Below are 14,611 nucleotides of genomic sequence, written 5' to 3'. Positions count from 1 at the left end.
AGTGTGGTTAAAGACTTAGGAACTTAGCTGTAGTCACGATCTGGTTACCTTTTAAATTCAAACAGTTATGTTTTTGCGTTATTTCATATTTATTAACTTATTTCCGGATATCTTCTAAACTACCCACAATGCACTATTTCTCAACGTCATATGGAGGATCTACTCTGTGCTACCGAGTTTGTATGCTAGCTCGGTAGCTAGCTCAAGCTTGCAAACGTTAGCCACACCTCATGTTTTTCATATACTGTGTGGTTGTGTTATCTAGTGTGAACCTGTTACCACAATAGGCTCTGGTGCCTTCTTGCCGTGGGCTCAAAACCAAAGAGAAAATCAGACCTGGCAGTGACATTTTAGACCCTGGCTGTAAATCTAATACTTAGGTGCTTTAAGTCATGCATGAAAGGTCTGGGGTGGTTCCGTGGTTATAAGTTACTGACCTAAAACTCACTAGTTTCTATAACTCTCGTCTTGCTAACACTCACTAGCTTCTAGAACTCTGGTCTTCCTAAAACTCACTAGCTTCTAGAACTCTGGTCTTCCTAAAACTCACTAGCTTCTAGAACTCTGGTCTTCCTAAAACTCACTAGCTTCTAGAACTCTGGTCTTCCTAAAACTCACTAGATTCTAGAACTCTGGTCTTCCTAAAACTCACTAGCTTCTAGAACTCTGGTCTTCCTAAAACTCACTAGCTTCTAGAACTCTGGTCTTCCTAAAACTCACTAGCTTCTAGAACTCTTGTCTTCCTAAAACTCACTAGCTTCTAGAACTCTGGTCTTCCTAAAACTCACTAGCTTCTAGAACTCTGATCTTCCTAAAACTCACTAGCTTCTAGAACTCTGGTCTTCCTAAAACTCACTAGCTTCTAAATCTCACTGGCTTCTAGAACTCTGGTCTTCCTAAAACTCACTAGCTTCTAGAACTCTGGTCTTCCTAAAACTCACTAGCTTCTAGAACTCTGGTCTTCCTAAAACTCACTAGCTTCTAGAACTCTGGTCATCCTAAAACTCATTAGCTTCTAGAACTCTCGGCTTCCTAAAACTCATTAGCTTCTAGAACTCTCGTCTCCTTGGAACGAGCCCAAACAAAACTCATCTCCAATACAGAAAAACGTGCAGTCAAAATAAATTGTGATCCATGACAACGCACTGGCTAAATGCAAAACACAAATCCTTTTGACTGCCCACCCTTGAGACAATCAGCAACCAAGTTGTCCTTACCACGGACATGTCTGATTTCAAGAGGAAACTCCTGCAATATCCTCAGTAACTTTCCACCTCACTGCGGAGCTTCTCTCTCTTTTCAGGGTTCACTCGATAGGCATGTTGTTGGATCGGGGCCGAGTCCCCAATGTCATACTCTAGTACATTTGGGTTGGCACATCTGAGAATGAACCCTGATATTCTACAAGCAGTGCAACAATGTCAATATAATTGTACCCCAAAATGGTCAGTTCGTTGCATAAATTATGATTACTAAATGTTGCATGAATTGTAAATATAAAATATCAAAACCAAATGATCACCCCTTTGTTAATATGTATTGGCAATAATTCACTTAAAGGTGAGGCATTGAATAATTAAAAATGTATATTTTGTCAGGCTGGATGTTTGAAATATGAGTAGGTTATTTGAGTCATGCTTCTTCAGTAGTGGAATAAAGACAAGTAGCACTTGAACGTTGTAAAGAAATACTGGAGTGATGTAAGATTGTTAATAAAACTGATTATAGACCAATTTATTATACTGCGTCCATGTGTAAGCTGCAAGTACGTTGAAATTAAGTTGTTTTCAAGTCGTTGAAAAAACGACCTGAAAATACATATTTTCAACTAAAACCGAATGTAAACTCAGCAACAAAAAAAAGTCCTCTCACTGTCAACTGCGTTTATTTTCAGCAAACTTAACATGTGTAAATATTTGTATGAACATAACAAGATTCAACAACTGAGACATAAACTGAACAAGTTCCACACACAAATAATGTGTCCCTGGGGGGGGGGGGGTCAAAATCAAAAGTAACAGTCAGTATCTGGTGTGGCCACCAGCTGCATTAAGTACTGCAGTGCATCTTCTCCTCATGGACTGCACCAGATTTGCCAGTTCTTGCTGTGAGATGTTACCCCACTCTTCCACCAAGGCACATACAAGTTCCCGGACATTTCTGGGGGGAATTGCCCTAGCCCTCACCCTCCGATCCAACAGGTCCCAGACGTGCTCAATGGGATTGAGATCCGGGTTCTTCACTGGCCATGACAGAACACTGACATTCCTGTCTTGCAGGAAATCACGCACAGAATGAGCAGTATGGCTGGTGGCATTGTCATGTCAGGATGAGCCTGCAGGAAGGGTACCAAATGAGGGAGGATGCCTCCTTGCAGCATGCATAAGGCACGTTTACGCAGATGAGCAGGGACCCTGGGCATATTTCTTTTGGTGTTTTCCAGAGTCAATAGAAAGGCCTCTTTTGTGTCCTAAGTTTTCATGACTGTGACCTTAATTGCCTACCATCTGTAAGTCTTAACGACCGTTCCACAGGTGCATGTTCATTAATTATTTATGGTTCATTGAACAAGCATGGGAAACAGTGTTTAAACCCTTTACAATGAAGATCTGTGAAGTTATTTTGGATTTTTACAAATTATCTTTGAAAGACCGGGTCCTGAAAAATGGATGTTTCTTTTTTTGCTGAGTTTATATTGGACATCAGGCATAGTCTTCTTTTCAATTGCTTTTCAATGACATTTTGCTACATGGGAAACCTCAATGTCAAAACACAGTTTTAACATGTCCAAATCAATAACCAATATGCAAAAACAGTTTGTGATATATTGAAAACCGAAACCGAAACTGTACTATCTACACAAATGTGCCACAATAATCATATTAAAACAAGCACCATATAAACTGCACAAGCATCAACAATAAGTCACTGATATCGATTATGGGGGAGATCAGGTTGTACCTGCTGTTGAAACTAACACAACTAAAAAAACACATGGAAATGGGAGATATCTTTTACCTCACTGGTTAGAGGAAAACCTGCAGAAGACAGTCAGCTACATTTTGGAATGATGCATTTACATGGGTCGCTAAACAAAGGAACGCAACACTTATTTCATCGATATCATGTTGAAATCAATTGCGCAAGAGGGGGGAGATGAGGTTGCACGTCCTGTTAAAACGAATAGCTCAAACACCACATGGAATCTGGGAATAATGTGGACATCACTGGTCAGAGGACAATTGGTAGAAAACAGCTAGATACATTTTGATTAACGTGTAACACAATTTTTTTTTTTTTTTTTTTTACTTTTTGTTAAATCACATAAATAGCATTCTTTCAATTCAGAGCCTGGATTTTTCCCAGAGGCTAATATCCATATCACGCTGAAATAAATTGAACAGGGGGAAATGTTTAGGGTTCTACATTGTGACATTATTAATTAAAGTACTCCTACAATGTTAAAACATTCTACATTGTGACATTATTTCATTGATATCATGAAACAACTAATGTATGTATTTTCTGATGTTTGATCAGAGATCTTTTATCAAAGTATCTCTTGTCACATGATCACAGCTTTATTATTTATCTCCTAATATAGAGTTTCTCTCCTGTGTGTGTTCTCTGGTGTCTCGTCAGATGGCTAGATCTAACAAATCTCTTCCCACATTGAGTACAGCTGTAAGGTTTCTCTCCTGTGTGTGTTCTCTGGTGTCTCGTCAGAAGGCAAGATGCAACAAAACTCTTCCCACATTGAGTACAGCTATAAGGTTTCTCTCCTGTGTGTGTTCTCTGGTGCACTACCAGGGAGCTTGACTGAGGAAAACTCTTCCCACATTGATCACAGCTATAAAGTTTCTCTCCTGTGTGTGTTCTCTTGTGTATCCTCAGATAGCAAGATGCAACAAAACTCTTCCCACATTGAGTACAGCTATAAGGTTTCTCTCCTGTGTGTGTTCTCTGGTGCACTACCAGGGAGTTTGACTGAGTAAAACTCTTCCCACATTGATCACAGCTATAAGGTTTCTCTCCTGTGTGTGTTCTCTGGTGTATCATCAGATAGCAAGATGCAACAAAACTCTTCCCACATTGAGTACAGCTATAAGGTTTTTCTCCTGTGTGTGTTCTCTGGTGCACTATCAGGGTGCTTGACCGAGTAAAAATCTTCCCACATTGATCACAGCAATAAAGTTTTTCTCCTGTGTGTGTTCTCTGGTGTATCGTCAGATCGCAAGATGCAACAAAACTCTTCCCACATTGAGTACCGCTATAAGGTTTTTCTCCTGTGTGTGTTCTCTGGTGCACTATCAGGGAGCTTGACTGAGTAAAACTCTTCCCACATTGATCACAGCTATAAAGTTTCTCTCCTGTGTGTGTTCTCTGGTGCAATATCAGGGAGCTTGACCGAGTAAAACTCCTCCCACATTGAGTACAGCTATATGGTGATTTCTCTCCTGTGTGTGTTCTCTGGTGCAATATCAGGGAGCTTGACCGAGTAAAACTCTTCCCACATTGATCACAGCTATAAGGTTTCTCTCCTGTGTGTACTCGCTGGTGTATTTTAAGTTCTGATGAAAACTTGCAACGTTTCCCACAGTCAGAGAAGCAGTGAGATTTCTTCCCAGTGGGTATCAGATGGTTTTTCTTAAGGTGTTCTGATCTGGAGAGAGACCTTTCTGCCTCGTCAGCATCATGTTGTTGAGGCTCCCCAGAGGATCCACGATAGCCATGTCTCTCTCCTGTGTGAACGACAGTCAGACAGATGGTTAAAGAACCACAACAGCAGAAATACACTGTTTATTTGAGGTAAAAGGTGATACCCAGAGCGTACCCATTAAATTGTACAACAATTGATGCCTTAAATTATTTGACAATTGTCTTTTATACAGTCAAGTGAGCAACAATAGTCATATTTTGTCTTGTTTTCACATTAGTAGTAACATCGATGACTGTAGGCTAGAAATAAGTTAAAGTTTAAAGTTGTTGAAATCCTAAGCAGAGTGCCAGACGACTTTTACTCTCCAATATAGGACCCTTTCTGTGTTTGCTGTTTGTTGCTATGCAACACAATTTGGCTGCAGAAACTCCTCCATGCTAATAACCGATAGATATGGATGTAGTATATCTGAACTCCTCCATGCTAATAACCTCTAGTTATGGATGTAGTATATCTGAACTCCTCCATGCTAATAACCTCTAGTTATGGATGTAGTATATCTGAACACCTCCATGCTAATAACCTCTAGTTATGGATGTAGTATATCTGAACTCCTCCATGCTAATAACCTCTAGTTATGGATGTATTATATCTGAACTCCTCCATGCTAATAACCTCTAGTTATGGATGTAGTATATCTGAACTCCTCCATGCTAATAACCTCTAGTTATGGATGTAGTATATCTGAACTCCTCCATGCTAATAACCTCTAGTTATGGATGTAGTATATCTGAACTCCTCCATGCTAATAACCTCTAGTTATGGATGTAGTATATCTGAACTCCTCCATGCTAATAACCTCTAGTTATGGATGTAGTATATCTGAACTCCTCCATGCTAATAACCTCTAGTTATGGATGTAGTACATCTGAACTCCTCCATGCTAATAACCTCTAGTTATGGATGTAGTATATCTGCATGGAGGAACAATGGTGAGCGAAGATTTCACAATGTATTCTGAATATTACCACACATTATCAGAGCAAGATCGGGAGTGCTAATCAAGGAAACTCACATTAAGCTCTGTGTCGCTATTCACTAATTCACCACTAATTCAGTAAAATGCTCTTTGGCTACCTTTACACACTAAGTGTATGCCAAATTGGCCCATAACTTCATCTAACAATAACATACAGTACCAGTCAAAAGTTTGGACACAACTACTCATTCAAGGGTTGTTCTTTATTTTTACTAGTTTCTACATTGTAGAACAATAGTGAAGACATGAAAACTATGAAATAACACATATGGAATCATGTAGTAACCAAAATAGTGTTAAACTAATCAAAATATTTTAGATTTTAGATTCTTCAAAGTAGCCACCGTTTGCCTTGAAGACAACTTTGCACTCTTGGCATTCTCTCAAGCAGCTTCATCTGGAATGCTTTTCCAACAGTCTTGAAGGAGTTCCCACATATGCTGAGCACTTGTTGGCTGCTTTTCCTTCACTCTGCGGTTCAACTCATCCCAAACCATCTCAATTGGGTTGAGGTCGGGGGATTGTGGAGGCCAGGTCATCTGATGCAGCACTCCATCACTCTCCTTCTTGGTAAAATAGCCCTTACACAGCCTGGAGGTGTGTTGGGTCATTGTCCTGTTGAAAAGCAAAATGATAGTCCCACTAAGCCCAAACCAGATGGGATGGCGTATCACTGCAGAATGCTGTGGTAGCCATGCTGGTTAAGTGTGCCTTGAATTCTAAATGAATCACAGACAGTGTCACCATCAAAGCACCCCCACATCACCACACCTCCTCCTCCATGCTTCACGGTGGGAACTACACACGCGGAGATCATCCGTTCACCCACATCGCGTCGCATAAAGACACGGCGGTTGGAACCAAATATCTCAATTTCCACCGGTCTAATGTCCATTGCTCGTGTTTCTTGGCCCTAGCAGATCTCTTCTTCTTATTGGTGTCCTTCAGTAATGGTTTCTTTGTAGCAATTCAACCATGAAGGCCTGATTTACCCAGTCCCCTCTGAACAGTTGATGTTGAGATACGTCTGTGACTTGAAATCTGTGAAGTCTTTATTTGGGCTGCAATTTCTGAGGCTGGTAACTCTAATGAACTTATCCTCTGCAGCAGAGCTAACTCTGGGTCTTCCATTCCTGTGGCGGTCCTCATGAGAGCCAGTTTCATCATAGCACTTGATGGTTTTTGCGACTGCACTTGAAGAAACTTTCAAAGTTCTTGAAATGTTCCATATTGTCTGACCTTCATGTCTTAAAGTAATGATGGACTGTCGTTTCTCTTTGCTTATTTGAGCTGTTCTTGCCATAATATGGACTTGGTCTTTCACCAAATAGGGCTATCTTCTGTATACCAACCCTACCTTGTCACAACACAACTGATTGGCTCAAATGCATTAAGAAGGAAATAAATTCCACAAATTAACTTAAGGCACACCTGTTAATTGAAATGCATTCCAGGTGACTACCTCATGAAGCTGGTTGAGAGAATGCCAAGAGTGCAAAGCTGCCATCAAGGCAAAGGGTGGCTACTTTACAGAATCTCTTTGTTTAACACTTTTTTTGTTACTACATGATTCCATATGTGTTATTTCATAGTTTTGATGTCTTCACTATTATTCTACAATGTAGAAAATAGTAAAAAATAAAGAAAAACCCTTGAATGAGTAGGTGTGTCCAAACTTTTGACTGGTAGTGTACATAGTGTACACTAACTGTAAGTTGCTCTGGATAAGAGCGTCTGCTAAATGACTCAAATGTAAATGTAAAATATATATATATATATATATACAGTGGGGAGAACAAGTATTTGATATACTGCCGATTTTGCAGGTTTTCCTACTTACAAAGCATGTAGAGGTCTGTAATTTTTATCATAGGTACACTTCAACTGTGAGAGACGGAATCTAAAACAAAAATCCAGCAAATCACATTGTATGATTTTTAAGTAATTAATTTGCATTTTATTGCATGCCATAAGTATTTGATCACCTACCAACCAGTAAGAATTCCGGCTCTCACAGACCTGTTAGTTTTTCTTTAAGAGGCCCTCCTGTTCTCCACTCATTACCTGTATTACCTGCACCTGTTTGAACTCGTTACCTATATAAAAAGACACCTGTCCACACACTCAATCAAACAGACTCCAACCTCTCCACAATGGCCAAGACCAGAGAGCTGTGTAAGGACATCAGGGATAAAATTGTAGACCTGCACAAGGCTGGGATGGGCTACAGGACAATAGGCAAGCAGCTTGGTGAGAAGGCAACAACTGTTGGCACAATTATTAGAAAATGGAAGAAGTTCAAGATGACGGTCAATCACCCTCGGTCTGGGGCTCCATGCAAGATCTCACCTCGTGGGGCATCAATGATCATGAGGAAGGTGAGGGATCAGCCCAGAACTACACGACAGGACCTGGTCAATGACCTGAAGAGAGCTGGGACCACAGTCTCAAAGAAAACCATTAGTAACACACTACGCCGTCATGAATTAAAATCCTGCAGCGCACGCAAGGTCCCCCTGCTCAAGCCAGCGCATGTCCAGGCCCGTCTGAAGTTTGCCAATGACCATCTGGATGATCCAGAGGAGGAATGGGAGAAGGTAATGTGGTCTGATGAGACAAAAATATAGCTTTTTGGTCTAAACTCCACTCGCCGTGTTTGGAGGAAGAAGAAGGATGAGTACAACCCCAAGAACACCATCCCAACTGTGAAGCATGGAGGTGGAAACATCATTCTTTGGAGATGCTTTTCTGAAAAGGGGACAGGACGACTGCACCGTATTGAGGGGAGGATGGATGGGGCCATGTATCGCGAGATCTTGGCCAACAACCTCCTTCCCTCAGTAAGAGCATTGAAGATGGGTCGTGGCTGGGTCTTCCAGCATGACAACGACCCGAAACACACAGCCAGGGCAACTAAGGAGTGGCTCCGTAAGAAGCATCTCAAGGTCCTGGAGTGGCCTAGCCAGTCTCCAGACCTGAACCCAATAGAAAATCTTTGGAGGGAGCTGAAAGTCCGTATTGCTCAGCGACAACCCCGAAACCTGAAGGATCTGGAGAAGGTCTGTATGGAGGAATGGGCCAAAATCCCTAATGCAGTGTGTGCAAACCTGGTCAAGACCTACAGGAAACGTATGATCTCTGTAATTGCAAACAAAGGTTTCTGTACCAAATATTAAGTTCTGCTTTTCTGATGTATCAAATACCTATGTCATGCAATAAAATGCAAATGAATTACTTAAAAATCATACAATGTAATTTTCTGGATTTTTGTTTTAGATTCCGTCTCTCACAGTTGAAGTGTACCTATGATAAAAATTACAGACCTCTACATGCTTTGTAAGTAGGAAAACCTGCAAAATCGGCAGTGTAGCAAATACTTGTTCTCCCCACTGTATATACATGTGTAAAAGACACCTAGGTCTCAATATATCTTCCCATGACTGTTTGTATTTTAATGAGTATATGTTTGAGAACAAGTATTTTATACACTGCCGATTTTGCATCGGTACACTGTGTCCTTAGCCCCGGCCTGCCGAGCACTGCTTTACGCCGAGGGAATGTAGCTAGCTGGCTAACCTCGTCCCCACACTGCGTGGAAGTGTCTGGGAAGGAGATTACTAGCTAGCTAGCACAAGCTAGTGTAGCCCTAGAGGAAGAGAGAGAACCAACTCACGGGAATATCTCTCCTTCCAGCAGGTGGAGTTTTTGTATGGAGGTCAATGAGCTGGTCCAAGTTGGTCAACAAAATGAATGGCTTACGTGCTACGTGATGTTTACTTGATCGAATAGAAGTTTCGTAATGCTTAAGTTGTTCTGAGTGTACTGATAAGTAGGACACGTGACTATTTACCAAGAGAGTTTTCATCTATATTTTTCATAGCTGTCTATTTACCACCACAAACCAATGCTGGCATTAAGATTGCACTGAATGAGTTCACTGATTGCACCACATCAGTCACTGGCTTCATCAATAAGTGCATCGATGATGTCGTCCCCACAGTGACCGTACGTACATACCCCAACCAGAAGCCATGGATTACAGGAAACATCCGCACTGAGCTAAAGGGTAGAGCTGCCGCTTTCAAGGAACGGGACTCTAACCCGGACGCTTATAAGAAATCCCGCTATGACCTCCGACGAACCATCAAACAGGCAAAGAGTCAATACAGGTCTAAGATTGAATCATACTACACTGGCTCTGACGCTCGTCGGATGTGGCAGGGCTTTAAAACTATTACAGACTACAAAGGGAAGCACAGCCGCGAGCTGCCCAGTGACACAAGCCTACCAGACGAGCTAAACCACTTCTATGCTCGCTTCGAGGCAAGCAACACTGAAGCATGCATGAGAGCACCAGCTGTTCCGGACGACTATGTGATTACGCTCTCCGTAGCCGATGTGAGTAAGACTTTTAAGAAGGTCAACATTCACAAGGCCGCAGGGCCAGACGGATTACCAGGACGTGTACTCCGAGCATGTGCTGACCAACTGGCAAGTGTCTTCACTGACATTTTCAACATGTCCCTGACTGAGTCTGTAATACCAACATGTTTCAAGCAGACCACCATAGTCCCCGTGCCCAAGAACTCTAAGATAACCTGCCTAAATGACTACCGACCCGTAGCACTGACGTCTGTAGCCATGAAGTGCTTTGAAAGACTGGTCATGGCTCACATCAACAGCATAATCCCAGAAACCCTAGACCCACTCCAATTTGCATACCGCCCCAACAGATCCACAGATGATGCAATCTCTATCGCACTCCACACTGCCCTTTCCCACCTGGACAAGAGGAACACCTACGTGAGAATGCTATTCATTGACTACAGCTCAGCATTCAACACCATAGTGCCCTCAAAGCTCATCACTAAGCTAAGGATCCTGGGACTAAACACCTCCCTCTGCAACTGGATCCTGGACTTCCTGACGGGCCGCCCCCAGGTGGTAAGGGTAGGTAACAACACATCTGCCACACTGATCCTCAACACGGGGGCCCCTCAGGGGTGCGTGCTCAGTCCCCTCCTGTACTCTCTGTTCACCCATGACTGCATGGCCAGGCACGACTCCAACACCATCATTAAGTTTGCCGACGACACAACAGTGGTAGGCCTGATCACCGACAACGATGAGACAGCCTATAGGGAGGAGGTCAGAGATCTGGCCGTGTGGTGCCAGGACAACAACCTCTCCCTCAACGTGACCAAGACAAAGGAGATGATTGTGGACTACAGGAAAAAAAGAGGACTGAGCACGCCCCCATTCTCATCGACGGGGCTGTAGTGGAACAGGTTGAGAGCTTCAAGTTCCTTGGTGTCCACATCACCAACGAACTATCATGGTCCAAACACACCAAGACAGTCGTGAAGAGGGCACGACAAAGCCTATTCCCCCTCAGGAGACTAAAAAGATTTGGCATGGGTCCTCAGATCCTCAAAAAATTCTACAGCTGCACCATCGAGAGCATCCTGACTGGTTGCATCACCGCCTGGTATGGCAACTGCTTGGCCTCTGACCGCAAGGCACTACAGAGGGTAGTGCGTACGGCCCAGTACATCACTGGGGCAAAGCTCCCTGCCATCCAGGACCTCTATACCAGGCGGTGTCAGAGGAAGGCCCTCAAAATTGTCAAAGACTCCAGTCACCCTAGTCATAGACTGTTCTCTCTGCTACCGCACGGCAAGCGGTACCGGAGTGCCAAGTCTAGGTCCAAAAGACTTCTCAACAGCTTCTACCCCCAAGCCATAAGACTCCTGAACAGCTAATCATGGCTACCCGGACTATTTGCACTGCCCCCCCACCCCATCCTTTTTACGCTGCTGCTACTCTGTTAAGTATTTATGCATAGTCACTTTAACTCTACCCACATGTACATATTACCTCAACTACCTCAACTAGCCGGTGCCCCCGCACATTGACTCTGCAACGGTACCCCCCTGTATATATAGCCTCCCTACTGTTATTTTATTTTACCTCTGCTCTTTTTTTCTCAACACTTTTTTTGTTGTTGTTTTATTCTTACTTTTTTGTTTAAAATAAATGCACTGTTGGTTAAGGGCTGTAAGTAAGCATTTCACTGTAATGTCTGCACCTGTTGTATTCGGCGCATGTGACCAATAAAATTTGATTTGATTTGATTTGAAGTAGGACACGTGACATACCGACAACTTTGAGAAAAAACACTATAGGAGATTGCTTTGCAAATTCATAACATGATGCTAGTAGCATAGCATCTCTCTCCATTGAATTGACAAGCGAACTCCAAATATCCAAAGTGAAAAACAAATTTAAGGCGGTACTTACTGGTGTTAATCAGATCTCCTATCTCCTCCTCTTCATCTTTCAACGTGACAGTAATCTCTCCCTCCTTCTTCACTCCAAAAACGGCATCCTCCTCTTCCTCTTCTTTCACTGTAACATCCTCCTCCTCTTTCACTCTGAACGCGTCTTCCTCTTCTTTCACTGTAATGTCTTTCTCTTCTTCTTTCACGGTAACAGCTTCACCCTCTACTTGTTTTTGTATTGTAACATCCTCCTCTTCCTCCTCCTCTTTCACTAGAGCTTCTTTCTCCGTCCAGCAGACCTCCTCTTCTTTAGCAGGAGGAGAGTAGCTTAGTGAGCTCATGGTCGGGGATGTTAGCTAGCTAGGCTAGTGCTAACTTAACCAGCCAGCTAGCTGACCAATAACAACAACACCGTAAATATGAAATTAAATGGGATAACTAACTAGACGACAGAAGTGGGTTTAAAACACAGTGGCTAATATACACGAAAGCGTCTAGAGCTTGAATCTTTCGGCTGTTGGCTAACCAGCTACGGAGGTGGTTGACTGTTGCCTCCCGTCCACTAGATTATACGTCACGCTTTCAGCATCGCCTGAAAGACGCACATCGCCATCTGCTGACTGGAGTGGGTATCGCGGTTGAGGAAAATATTTTATTTTCAAAGTTTATTTTAAATGTATATAATTAAATAATACTATTATATTGAGTCGTACAAAGACAGGGATGTGCTGATTGATTAGTGCGGATTTTTAATGAGTAAGAATAAAAACAATTATACTACAGCACATCTGCATTTAAGGCAGTTTCATTAAGTCAAACAAAATCTAAATAAGTAACTATCTAACATGCTGCTCCAACATGGTGTAACAATACATAAAGTAGATGTATATAATGAACAGACTAGGTCTATACTGCTCCTACATGGTGTAACAATACATCATATAGATGTATATAATGAACAGACTAGATCTATACTGCTCCTACATGGTGTAATAATACATCATATAGATGTATGTAATGAACAGACTAGGTCTATACTGCTCCTACATGGTGTAACAATACATCATATAGATGTATATAATGAACAGACTAGGTCTATACTGCTCCTACATGGTGTAACAATACATCATATAGATGTATATAATGAACAGACTAGATCTATACTGCTCCTACATGGTGTAACAATACATAAAGTAGATGTATATAATGAACAGACTAGGTCTATACTGCTCCTACATGGTGTAACAATACATCATGTAGATGTATATAATGAACCGACTAGGTCTATACTGCTCCTACATGGTGTAACAATACATCATATAGATGTATATAATGAACAGACTAGGTCTATACTGCTCCTTCATGGTGTAACAATACATCATGTAGATGTATATAATGAACAGACTAGATCTATACTGCTCCTACATGGTGTAACAATACATCATGTAGATGTATATAATGAACCGACTAGGTCTATACTGCTCCTACATGGTGTAACAATACATCATATAGATGTATATAATGAACAGACTAGGTCTATACTGCTCCTACATGGTGTAACAATACATCATGTAGATGTATATAATGAACAGACTAGGTCTATACTGCTCCTACATGGTGTAACAATACATCATATAGATGTATATAATGAACAGACTAGGTCTATACTGCTCCTACATGGTGTAACAATACATCATGTAGATGTATATAATGAACAGACTAGGTCTATACTGCTCCTACATGGTGTAACAATACATCATATAGATGTATATAATGAACAGACTAGATCTATACTGCTCCTACATGGTGTAACAATACATCATGTAGATGTATATAATATATATAATGAACTGACTAGGTCTATACTGCTCCTACATGGTGTAACAATACATCATATAGATGTATATAATGAACAGACTAGATCTATACTGCTCCTACATGGTGTAACAATACATCATATAGATGTATATAATGAACAGACTAGGTCTATACTGCTCCTCCATGGTGTAACAATACATCATGTAGATGTATATAATGAACAGACTAGGTCTATACTGCTCCTACATGGTGTAACAATACATAATTTAGATGTATATAATGAACAGACTAGGTCTATACTGCTCCTACATGGTGTAACAATACATCATATAGATGTATATAATGAACAGACTAGATCTATACTGCTCCTACATGGTGTAACAATACATCATTTAGATGTATATAATGAACAGACTAGGTCTATACTGCTCCTACATGGTGTAACAATACATCATGTAGATGTATATAATGAACAGACTAGGTCTATACTGCTACTACATGGTGTAACAATACATCATATAGATGTATATAATGAACAGACTAGGTCTATACTGCTCCTACATGGTGTAACAATACATCATATAGATGTATATAATGAACAGACTAGATCTATACTGCTCCTACATGGTGTAACAATACATCATATAGATGTATATAATGAACAGACTAGATCTATACTGCTCCTACATGGTGTAACAATACATCATATAGATGTATATAATGAACAGACTAGATCTATACTGCTCCTACATGGTGTAACAATACATCATATAGATGTATATAATGAACAGACTAGGTCTATACTGCTCCTAC

This window comes from Coregonus lavaretus, assembly GCF_964263955.1.
Source record: "Coregonus lavaretus genome assembly, contig: HAP1_SCAFFOLD_69, whole genome shotgun sequence".
Lineage (NCBI taxonomy): Eukaryota > Metazoa > Chordata > Actinopteri > Salmoniformes > Salmonidae > Coregonus > Coregonus lavaretus.
This window is presented reverse-complemented; position numbering follows the sequence as displayed.